The 12,482-nt window shown below is 32.3% G+C and overlaps 1 protein-coding gene and 1 long non-coding RNA gene across 2 annotated transcripts in view; one reads left to right on the top strand and one right to left on the bottom strand.

Annotated features, from left to right (window-relative positions):
- The window catches only part of LOC123548445 (prolow-density lipoprotein receptor-related protein 1-like), a 70,608-nt gene extending 69,527 nt beyond the window's left edge, over positions 1-1,081 (bottom strand). The window contains exon 1 of the mRNA XM_053546407.1: positions 1,066-1,081. The gene's annotated coding sequence lies outside the window, so the exon portion shown is untranslated. The remainder of the gene's footprint in view (positions 1-1,065) is intronic.
- On the top strand, positions 40-3,313 carry LOC128557881 (uncharacterized). The gene is made up of 2 exons (XR_008371462.1): positions 40-336; positions 2,635-3,313. It is a non-coding gene; the product is annotated as an uncharacterized LOC128557881 (long non-coding RNA).
- Positions 3,314-12,482: the final 9,169 nt, after the last annotated feature.

Here is a 12,482-nt window from a genome sequence, read left to right as displayed (position 1 = left end):
CATGTTTCATTTAGGTCTGAATTCTAATGATTGTTATACTTTGTAAACATATATATCTCAAAATACTGAACTAGGCGTTGTTTTACATTTGTTTCTTGCAACAGAAATGTATTTAATGAACTGGAATTATTTATTTTGTGTGATTTACCGCCAGAGCGACATATTAGTTGGTCATGTTGCGAGTTTCCAGATTTTCATGGCGAAAGAAGACATGTGCACAATTATGCCTTAATTCGTGCAAAGCGGGAACCACACGAAGGTAGAACCACCGGCTTTAGATGGCCTCCTTTATGAAAACATTCTACACCCAAAGCCAGGTTTCGAACCCACAACTGTGTAAGTGATTCGACCTTAACCTTGCGGCCTCAGAGATTACAGTTTAAAGACTTTTTTCATATAAATGTTACGTTTTGTAGCTTTGCTATACTGTCTGTTCTAAATAATCTATAAAAACAAAATTTGGCTGTTTTCGTTGATATATCTCTAAATCTATATATCTAATGGTACCTATAGCAGCAGTTGCTATTCATAAGATGTTTACGTTTAAGTAAGCAGTCGTTACAGATGAAAAACATACTTCTTTTTCCCATTTTTATGCAAATATTAAGTTAAAGTCATAAACTCAATCTTAAAAATTCATATCCCGTTTGACGTCACATTAATACAGCACAAAAAGAATGATGCGGTATTTTGATACTGAATTTTGACTTGATATTGCGCATTAAGGTAACTGTTGATGTTGGTGAACAGTAAACAATGTAACTTCATCCATGCGGTATCGGTCTTTGTCTGTTCAGAAGTGATGTTTACATTTAGTTAGTGGTGACTGTTATTTTTCGTTTTTACGCAGTCATTGCGCGTGTTATGATTTTCATCTGTACTTATTTCTCCGGCAGCAATGTAATTAATTTTCTTTGCTTGTTTATTGGTACAGTAGTATTGATTGGTATTGTTGTGACTGTTAAAACTTTGCAATTGTATTTCGCTATGCAAAATATGCGACACTGTTGTACAATGTAATAGTATAATTGTATTGTAATGATAAAATGCATTTAAATATCTTACCTGCGCAGCCACATGGAGTCTTAATCAGTTATAGGAGTATTTTGCCAGATAAACATGTAGACTTGATTTTTGATATGTCATCTGTACTCAAAAGCTTATTCACCTCTGTTTGTGACACTTTGCCAATTAGATTTCCGAAATCAAATACTGGAAATGCTAGCTGGCTTCCCAACTATGAGTATCAGCGATTCTCAAAGAACTTCCTGCTATAAAATAACTGTGCGCTTTACGCATCATCTCACAAAATCTTTGAATTTCCAGGTGCCTTTCACTTAAGGCAATACATTAAAACATAATATAGACAGTATACATATATTATGATTACGTTTTATAAATGACACTGTTCGAAAGTTGTGTGTGACACACTGTAAGAAACATCCTTTAATTAAAATCATATGCAGTGTAGTTCTATAATGGCTATTAACTTATCTTATGTAAATATTAATGTTTGTGCTATTTCATTATGATAAAAAACTTTGAATGATAAAACATTTCCTGCATTATTTGCCTTTTAATCTTTCGTTTTCGCTCTAAGACAAATAAGGCACGGACATACTTATGATTAATGTGGTGTAATATTTTCGACTTTCGAGATTAGGTCATTATCAAAGTGAATACGTTAGAGCTAATTGAAAAACGAAACTTAATTCATGTAGTTATAGTACGTGAAATATTTATCGACTATTAGAAACATGCAACATTTTTCAAAGTCTGCATGATTGATACAGTGCCGTCAATAAGTTTCTAATGGTCAGTGTTTATTGAGTGTTTTTTTTTTGTATAAATAGAATAATACTGTTTTCTGTTTGAGGGGTTGCAGCGGATGTATTTATTTGCATTTTACGTTTCATTACGTATAATTAATACAGTTATAAATTATAATACAATATCCAAAAAGACAATAATGAATGCTCATTCAAAATTGATGTATTGATAATAATTCAGTAAAATATGTTTAATACACATTTTCTTACTAATTATGAAACTAAACAACTGCATATTGATAAATATTTACGTGCCGTATGTTTTACACTATTATTGTTGTTTATGTATACTTAAAATAATATCATGGACTAGCTCTTTAACATTCAATATTAGAAATTATAAATTGTCATTTATCTCAATGTAAATTGCTTTTACACTTTATCATTTCTCATTTCTTTTGTGTTCAATAGATATGTTTTGTCTATGTATTATATGTTCATATAATTTCTTTATTATGATGTGAATTGTATGCTTCTCATCTTATGGTGGAATAAAAGATATATCTATCTATCTATATTCAAAATATCAAAACTTTTATTGGTGTCTCCATCATGCGTTAATACATTTTATTTAACGATGAATATTTGACACATTTTACAGCTATACATTTATAAACTAAACATGATAATGATTTGACGACCATCGAAACTGGGATGATATTAAATTGCGTATTGCATTTGAACTGCAAAACACCTCAGGTGTTGAAAGCGTCTGCATTCCAAATATAAGGTCAAGAAGTTTATACACGAGTGTCTTTTGCAGCTTCATTTTGTATATATAACATTCTTTTACTTTAAATTGTAGTATTACCTAACTACTATTGACCACTGTGGCCGGTCTGTTAAATTCGAAGCACTTTCCCTCACCTCTCTGTGTTCGAGCGCTCTTCTGTGACAAAGCAAAATCAACAAAGCTGGTATGCTAAAAGCCGCTGGTTATACCTAGGTGTCTAAAACACTTGCTGGATCAGTACCTGAAGTCATCCGATCAAATTGAATTCATAAAATCCCAATTTAACTTATATTGTGTCTTTGTTGAACTGTAAAATCATAGTCCTCGGCTAGTTTAGTTTTGTCGTGCCAAGTTATGGACAGTTATCTATGTGTAATAACAAGTGCAGTCTTCGTTACTTTGAGCTACCCGTAACATACAACCGTGACGACAAAGGGTTGTTTTAATATGAGACAGCAGCTATGCATTCTGTTATTTATTATTTTGTTTATGTGCCATGTTTTCTATTCTATATTCACACTTGAGACTCGAGACTAAGTCTGTCCTCTTCTCAATTTTGTTTTGATTTTCCACACAGCATCGCTAACTGCTAGTTACTCGTTTTTCCTATTTGTTAGATGTTTGATCCGTGCAAACTGTACAAACACAGATTTGTCTGGTGTCTACATTTTATTTACATTAGAGAGGTTTTATTTCAGAAACAATGTTGAAAAAATGCTAGATCTTTTGAAATTAAAATGAATGTCTCTTTTATTTCTTCTTATGAATCCCACGGTCGTATGAATATTAAAATATTCTTCAGATACAAAATTTTAATGAAGGTGAAAAGACTTCCCGAAACTACAATATTCATGTTTCAAAATGTAGGATAGATTATGCTATGTAAACTAGAAGATCGTTTTTAGAGGTGATTGGTTTTTTGTTGTTGTTTTTTTTGGTAAAGATAACAGGAACAGGCGATCTTTTGTTTGCTAAATGTCTATACTCAGAGCAAATGTTAAATAAATCATAAGCAATGTTTCAGTTGTTTAACTGAAACAATCTCTGTCATTAGAAATTAAAATGTTACAATATACAACTCAACAAGACATCCTGAAAAATAACCTCGGAAAATATTTCTACAAACCTTCATATTGTTTCCAAGAAATTAATACATTGGTCGCCACTTTCTTTCTTTGTGTGTTATATTTGACTGTTTTAGAAAATGTAAATAGCAAAGCGAGAACGTTTTTAGTCGCTCTTTTTGAGCTATGATATTGCTATTTAAGTATGTCATGTTAAAGACGTCTTGATAATCGAACCAAATTGAACTTTGAAAGCAACATGATCACCTATACAAAGAAACACTCGATCCTACTTCGTCTGAACGGAAAGAGTGATATTAAAACTGAATACAATACCTTTACTTTGTTCGCACACATGTTTGTAAAATGATACGCTATAATATACCCTATATTCGGCAAAAGTTCATGTCGTTTTCAAGTTTACAATATATTTGTTCAAACATAAAGTAAATGTTAATACAGAACTAAACTTTTTAAAAGCTATAGAACGTTATTTAGCGTTGCAAATATCATTTGAGCCGTGCCATGAGAAAACCAACATAGTTGGTTTGCGACCAGCATGGATCCAGACCAGCCTGCGCATCCGCGCAGTCTGGTCAGGATCCATGCTGTTCGCTAACAGTTTCTCAAATTCCAAAAGGCTTTAAAAGCGAACAGCATGGATCCTGACCAGACTTCGCGGGGGGAGTGGTGGGGTGGGAGGAGCTGAGTAAGAGAGTTATGTCAAAATGAAGACCTAAAAGAGAACATGCCATTTTATGATAATGACGGATTTTTATCAGATGCGAGCCACAGTAAAGTACATTTTGCTTCTTTTATTCTTGACGTTCAGATTTACATACAAACTGATATAAATTTGACGGAGTACTTACAAAATACGTCGGTGTAAGAAGTGATGCTTAAATCCGTATCAGCAACATCAGTTCACAATAAGTGCCTCTGTCACATATATTTCAGTTATCTTTCTTCTAATTACTTTTTTCTATCTGTCATGTTATTGGACAAATCACAGCAATTGAGCTGAATTAAGTTTCAAGTGCGCAAGTCGTCCGATTGTCTGTTACAAATCAAATGCCCACATGAGTCCATGAAATAATGCATAGGGTAATGCTTGGAGTGATATGCGAGGTCTCCCTACTTAAACAAAGCTTAAAATCACAATAAAACAAATGTGTCACCATATCCATAACCACTGCAAACAAACAAAAAAAACGCAAGAAAATACTTTAGCGAGAAAGAAAACGGTGAAAAGAATCCCTATAGAAGTATGAAGAATACCGATATAGGGCTAAGCACCTTAAATCAAAGCACGCCCAACTGAGCTGATTGCAGTCGGGAAATTTCAAAATGTTGAACATAAAATTTCATCAAAATCCTGTTGAACCCGGTTTTAAAACACATGTAATCGTAATTTGTATTTACATTTCGCTGTAAATTCCTTTACTTTCGGGATTTACAAATATGACAATAAAATATCTATAAAACTTGTGCATTAACTTTGTGTGGTATGCGAATGATTTGTGTACTTGAATCTATGTAATTATGACCGGTTTCAGACAGCGCAATGTAATCACTGCACTTTGATTACATTTTAAATTTTAACTATTTATGTGCTGATAAACCTTTTGAGAAACTCCCTGGATTTCTTTGCTACATGATTTGCTCTCAATATTTTTGTACTGCAGACGAAGTCTGCGCTTGAAAGTACCTGATACACATCTACACATGAAGTACGAGTTATCATTCTTTTTCCAACCACATAATATTATGCAAACATATAAGAATTTCAGTTATTGATATATATACCAAACAACATAAAAATATTGATATTTGGTTATTCAAAGGACTCAGGACTTTTTTAATTTAGACTTTATATAATCTAATTCTGCCTTTAACACTTTGATGTTTCATATATATATTTCAAGAGTTTTTACTTTAGGTTTTATCTTCATGAGAGAAGCATACCTTATTGTAAATTTTGTAGATATATAGCCATATTGCACAAAGAAGAACCAATTTAAAAATGACAAGACCTGTAAATCAGAGAAATTAAGATTAATAAGAGATAATAAAAACAATTAGTAAAAGTAATGATGTTCTCAAAAATGGCAGATTGTTTAAATACAATTGTCAAAGAGATAAAAAGAAGATTTTTTTTACATAACTGTTAACCCTTTTTTCATCCTTAAAACGAACATTTTTGGGATGTGGGGAGGGGTGTTGAGTAAGGGAGTTATGTCACAATGATATAACTAGGATAATATGGCGACTTTCCAGCTTTAAAGGTGAAGTAAAAAAAAAAAAACACTTCTGAAGACCGAACGTACCGCGGAACAGAACCTCTGCCCTACCGCAATCAATAAAATTTGCTCGATAAAACAGGACAAATTGAAACAGATAATACATTTTTGATTAATTTGCATTTTAATCTTTACCATCTTTAGCCGCTAAAATACCTCTAATGCTGTCATTACAAGTTATCTTATGTTTTACGGTATATGAGCGGTGATTAAATCTAAAAGCAATAATTATATATATATCCAATTTTCACATTAAGTTTGCGGCTAAGTTATTAAAATCATAAGCACCATCTAAAATGTTCACCATCACAAATTAATGTATTAATAAATGATATTCAATTTTGATGCGGTATTATTACCTGATATTACTCATGTGTCGATGAGGAAAGTAATATTAGATATATAATTATTTGTATTTGGACACTTTGAATACTAGAAGATGTCGTTTGTGCAGTGTATGTTTGGATCATTTTATAGTTTAATAGAAACTTAGAGTGCAGTCTTTTTAACACTGCAATAAATGTGTTTTGATATGCTGTATTCATCCATTGCATTATCTGGTAAATCAAACACACTGAATATGAAATAAAACCTCAACAGCAGTTTGGCGCTTTTGCTTTTCGTTTGGGTCTGAATATTGAGTTTAATCGCTAAAGATTAAACTATTTATCTAGCACAAAAGAATTATTAGTTAATTGGTTTTTAATATGATGACGTAATTTAAGGAGAAGATTAGCACGCGCTTACAGCGCCCTCTATAATGAGAAGATCAGCACGCGCTGGGAGCGTCCTCTTTCTCGCTGACTTCCAACGAAGGTAGACGTGCTTTTAGTGCTCTGTCAAACTATTTCAATCTAAGTCTCTAAAGAAATATTTATAAGTTTGTATTTTGTGATGTATTAATATAAACACTATCTAAATGTGTTGAGAATATATTTTTTAAGTAATTTGGTTGCACGTTTGAAATAAATTAAATTAGTTTTTACAATTATATTTCGTGGCACCACGACTTAATTGATACGGGATAAGAATTGCATCATAATTTGTGATTTATGATAAATAATAAGAGTAAAATAACTGTGCAGTTATTTAACAATTTGAATAATAATAATAATAAAACAGCAGCAAAATAAAAACAGTAAACATACAAATAGATTCTATATATATATATTTTTTTCTCTTTTACATATATCTACACCATGCCGAAATCCAAACGTAATAGATCCTGACCTTGGCGGACTAGGTACAAAAAGAAGGCACGCACAAACCAGTACCGGCTGATAACGACGACGTCGGGCTGATAAGAACTCAGCCACCGGCTTCAGCTAGTATTTTGTTACAGACGTTAAATGCCGCATGAGCAGTACCGGATATATACCAGGTGATATGATCATAATTCATAATTTGTTTAAATAGAATCTAGTATGATTGATGCTCATGTCAGTCTTTAAAATGAAAAAGAATCTGATTTGTTTATTAATTTACAGAACTTGTTACATATTAAAACCGAAGAACTTTCCAAGAAAAAATTCAATTGTCAATGATATGAGTGTGAGAAGTGGACCAGCGCTTTTATCCGCTCTGCTACCGTTTCCGGAGCAGAATTTTAGGTACAAAGACTTCTAGATTATCATCATTGCATTTATTCATAAAGTTATTCAAAATTATATATTCACAGCCATGGCCAATATATGCCACTATCTAAGAACAAATTTCATCAAACTTTATTTGTATTCTGTTTCTTTTGTTGCTGGATAATTACAACGCATTTTTTATAGTATGCGTTAATTTTGTAAACATGCAAATTGCTTTCAGTGATAAACCAGATGTGTTTTGCAAAATCATATTTATATATTACATTTATTTCTCCATTCACTTGGGTTTGACATTACACTGCCATATATGCCATACACAGACTCCCCATTTTTTTTCATGGTGGAGGAAGACCTTAAGTGCCGATTCGTGCCTTCTTAGAGGCACCGATGGGGCATGTATATAGAACTGCCGACCTTACGAATGTCAACTTGATTATTTGCTGTCAAGAATCCTCTACCGAAGTCAGGTAATGGACCCTAAGTTTTTAGGGACAAACAATTCGTGTCAACAACCTTTACAACTCGGCCACAGAAATTCATATGTTATTATTTTAGATTTTGACACCTAACCAGTTACGAATAAAAGTTATATCTCTTAATCTACGAAACTAAAAGTGTCTGTTGAAAAAAATGCTAATTATAAGATGTTTGAATAGGTCGTGGTGAAAGGCAAAATGTACTGTTGTGTATCATTTTTCTGTTATTAAAAACAATTGTCAAAGAGATACAGAGAAGACATTTTTCACATACCTGTTGATTTTTTTTTTTATATAAGTGGTTTGACACTGATATATCTTGGGGTTCTCTGTGCTTCTGGGAAATTTACCCTTACCGTTTATCTTTTATACTTAAACATTAAAATCGTAAACTCAAACGACTATGGGCTTCGACATCACATAAAAGTATCAAAAGACATAAGGCGGCTTTTTGATACTTGAAATTTGATTTGAATCAGAGAATGGTACAGTTTGGATGATTTTTGTTAATCTAGCGTTCATATTGGTGAATGGTACACAGGCGAGCTTCATATAAGCGGTGTTGGTCTGTGTCTGTTCAAAAATGATGTTTACAGTTAAGTTAGTTAAAACTGAGTTTGTGTATGTACTCAAAGGCACTGCGCCTGTTAATAATATTCAGCAATAATGTTGTGTTTACTTGATTTGCTTTGTAGTGAAGATATTCGTTTTTCACTGGTAGGAAAATATTCTAGTGAACCTTGTGTTGGCATTGGTACGACAGTAAAAACTGAACTTCCATTGCAAAAACATGCATCGGGGTGCATGGTCAAAGTATTTTTATATTCCAATGTGAAAAACATATTTTGTATGTATCATCTGCAGAGCAATATCGAGTCGAAATCTGTTCTAGCTGCATTGTGACAGAAATAATATTTAATTTGCTGTCTCTCTTCATGTTAGTTGATAGTATTCCAAATTATTCTGATCGATTCACTTGAAGTATGTAGTACGTTTAATCTTTTGTGGTGTGATATTACTTTTTAAATAGCGTTATAAATTTTGACATGCCTAACAAAGACATACATTTATGAACTAAAACTTACTATAGATATAAACCCATCATGCTCCGATAATTACGTCATGCAAAAGGAAAAATACTACATAGTTTGACACATTTTCTAACTGTAGTTCATAAGGGTGACAGTTCACCCTTTTGAGGCGCGCACAGACGCAAATGTTTCTTGCGTCAGATATGTGTAAGTTAGACGAAATTGATTCACTACAAATTTAAGATAAATGTAAACCCGAAGTGATATGACTATAAACAGTTTATATTACAAATAATGAAATAAAATATTCAGTGGATTATTGTTTTCGCTTACCTTACGTATAGCCTCGCGTTTAAAACCAATCTCTGACAACTGCGTCAGGCTCAGTGGTTAGAGTACTGGCCTTCCACCCGTACGACCCGTGTTCGAACCCCACCTCAGGCACTTGGGATTTTTCATCATGAAATTCTATCCTCTTCAATTTCTGTTACGATCTTAAGTCGTAAGAGTGTAAAACAATGCAGTAGCATTGAATTAAAACAAAAATACTCTGTCATGCATGGCCTTATATGTGTACTGTTTTTCATGTCCGTCGATAAATCCAAACGTGTGATAAAGAAAAGCAAATATAAACAGTAGAAGAAGTATTTGATAGACTGAATAGACAAGAGGGTCTACGAAACTAGAACATTATTATTTTGTATAATTACAAACCATATCAGGTTTGAAACTGTACTTAATATTCAAACTCTATATGGTGAAAAGTTCATAACCTTGGGATTTATATTTTATAACTATTTTACAATCATTTTACATTTTTATTGCAAATGAAAACTTCTTAGATAGTATTTCCGTTTCTATCCGAAAACGGTCGTTAATTTTTTATTACACTATTTTTGAAAAAAAAACAACAAACATTTATTTTTTATACACAGCGGCTTAGTTATAATAATCAAATCTTAAATTGCCAGGAACTGGCAGATATTTCTAAAATCCAAATTAATTATAGTAAAACTTATTTCAAATTTCTACTTCACGGGACAGTCAGACATTCAGAAAAATACTGCCAGCCGGTGGCAGTATCCGCCTCGTGTTAAGAGCATTTACTTTCCTTTTGAAGCAGTGAGATATTTATATACTATTAAACAAACCACCTTTTTATATTACCATTAATAGATATTAATTCAATGCGGCTCCTGTGGGCGCGCGGTTAAAGTTGTTGGCTTCGAAGCACTTGCCCCGGACATCTTTGTGTTCGAGCCATCCCTGAATCTGCATGTGACGAAATAACATAGTTGACTGGTGGAAGGTCTCTATGTTTTTACCCTGTCCAGGTGACCCGCGGCTCGTGCCTGAAAAATGGTCACCTTTGGTTTTCCTTAAAGGTTAGATTTCACAATTTGACATTTATTAACGTTTCTTAATATGAGATATATACAATAAGACGGTAGTGACACGGAATTTATCAGATTTTACATTATAGCAAAACGCTGAACCATAATTAAGCTTTGTCAATAATGGAAAAAATAAGGACTCACACAAAATATACAATTTCAACGGTGCACGTACATTTTTGTTTGCATTCACAAGGTTTTTAACAAAATACCCGTACATTTTCAAATTTACGATGTATTGAAAATTACATTATGATATAAGAGCTTTTAGGAGCTAAGCTTTTCAATCTTTTACATACGGTATATACATGTTATTGTTCTATTCTAAAATCATACTCAAATGCTCGAAACTCAAGACCTCGTCTTTCCTCAAAATTGTTCCACATTATATCGGTAATTGGAAGTAACGCGTTTCGATATTTTTGTTTGCAAAATAAATTCTTTATGGTTTTATGTTTCAGCTGTATAAACAATGTTTATCAGATATCGACTTTCGCATAAATGAGAAGTTTAATTACAATTACAAGGTAGAACACAAAACTCTTATTCTTTTTTTCGAAATTAAATATTAACGTAGCTCTTTTAAAAGACGATCATGTTAATCAAAACATTCTCAAGACATTCATTTTACATGGAGGTCAACATACATCATGTTACTAAAGTAGGTATGTTTAAAAATGGATCAATCATGCAATTTAATATTTAAAAAGAAGGATTTAGAGCGATTACTCTCAAAGTTACATGAGAAAACCGTTGCAAGAATTTGCATCTGATCATTACGCAGTCAAATACACTAAATATTCTGATTGAGTGACCTGTTCAGTTATGTTTATAATGTTGAAAACCCTATAAATGTATTTTTATAACGATATGCTACGTTATTTCGGAAAAGATACTGCATAAATTATCTGCATGGTTTATTGACTAAACTTTAACACCAAATGTCTTGTTATTCAGCACAATTGCCTCATTCAAACTTCAGATAGATAAAATCTTCAAAGCTAAATGTAAATACTTTTAGATTGTACAATAAGTATGATATATCACATCTTGATTGTATATCCTAAGAAAAGGTACACCCATATTTTAATTTCAGTTAAAAGCCAACCTCTGTCGTCTAACTTTAAATAAATGTACGAAAAGTAACATAAAAATGATACTGTTTAATATGCATCAGCAAGCCATAAATCTACTCAATGCTAAGCTAAATTTCAGTTCTATATACACACACTTTAATAGGAAAGTTTAAATTCATTTCTGTTCATCAGAATCACTTGCCTTCCTTTAATACATCATTATTTGGTTTTTGTCTTTTAATTTACGCTTTTAATTTTTCCGAGATTCTGATATCGTGCCAACTGAAAATTGAAATTAGTTTGTCATCACAGCTAAAACGAAGCTTTCCTTTGTGGCACTGCTACGTATTCTGCATGAAACACATAGTCCTGAAAGCTATGCTAAATGTGTATTTTTCCTGCGCATTTTATTATTTATACAACTGTTGCTATGTAAGCGTTTCCTATTTTTACAATTGATTTTAACATTTCGTAACTGTACAGTATCAATTGCACCTAACAATTTTCTTCTTAACTTCTCTCTGTGTATTACATTTTATAACCCTAGTTACGCAGCCTAGTATAGCTCTTTTGTCGGGTAATTGTATCTACCCCGTCAAATGAAATATTTAATGTGATCTCATGACCTACATAGAATGAACGGCTTTTATGGGCTATTTTGGGAAACCATACACTTTTTATTTATATAATAATATGTGAGGTTGCATGCAGGGTCTTGACATTTTAGTCATATTCAATGTACATTTAGATTTGCTTTAAATGATGACATTCGAGTTTCGTTATTTTCAAAAGAATAAGTACTTTAGTATTTAATATTTGAAATAGTCTATGCCCCTACAAACGAAGTAGGAGGGTAATTAACATTAGCGTATTAATGTCATGTACCATAAACGCTAACATTAAATCACCCGTGTTTGATATACGCATGTATTGAGTGTACAATATATTGACTTTACGGTTACATTTTAGGTTTAACACAAGTTT

Source organism: Mercenaria mercenaria, chromosome 6 (genome assembly GCF_021730395.1).
Source record: "Mercenaria mercenaria strain notata chromosome 6, MADL_Memer_1, whole genome shotgun sequence".
Lineage (NCBI taxonomy): Eukaryota > Metazoa > Mollusca > Bivalvia > Venerida > Veneridae > Mercenaria > Mercenaria mercenaria.
The sequence above is the reverse complement of the archived record's forward strand: the minus strand, read 5'-3'. Positions and strand labels throughout refer to the sequence as shown.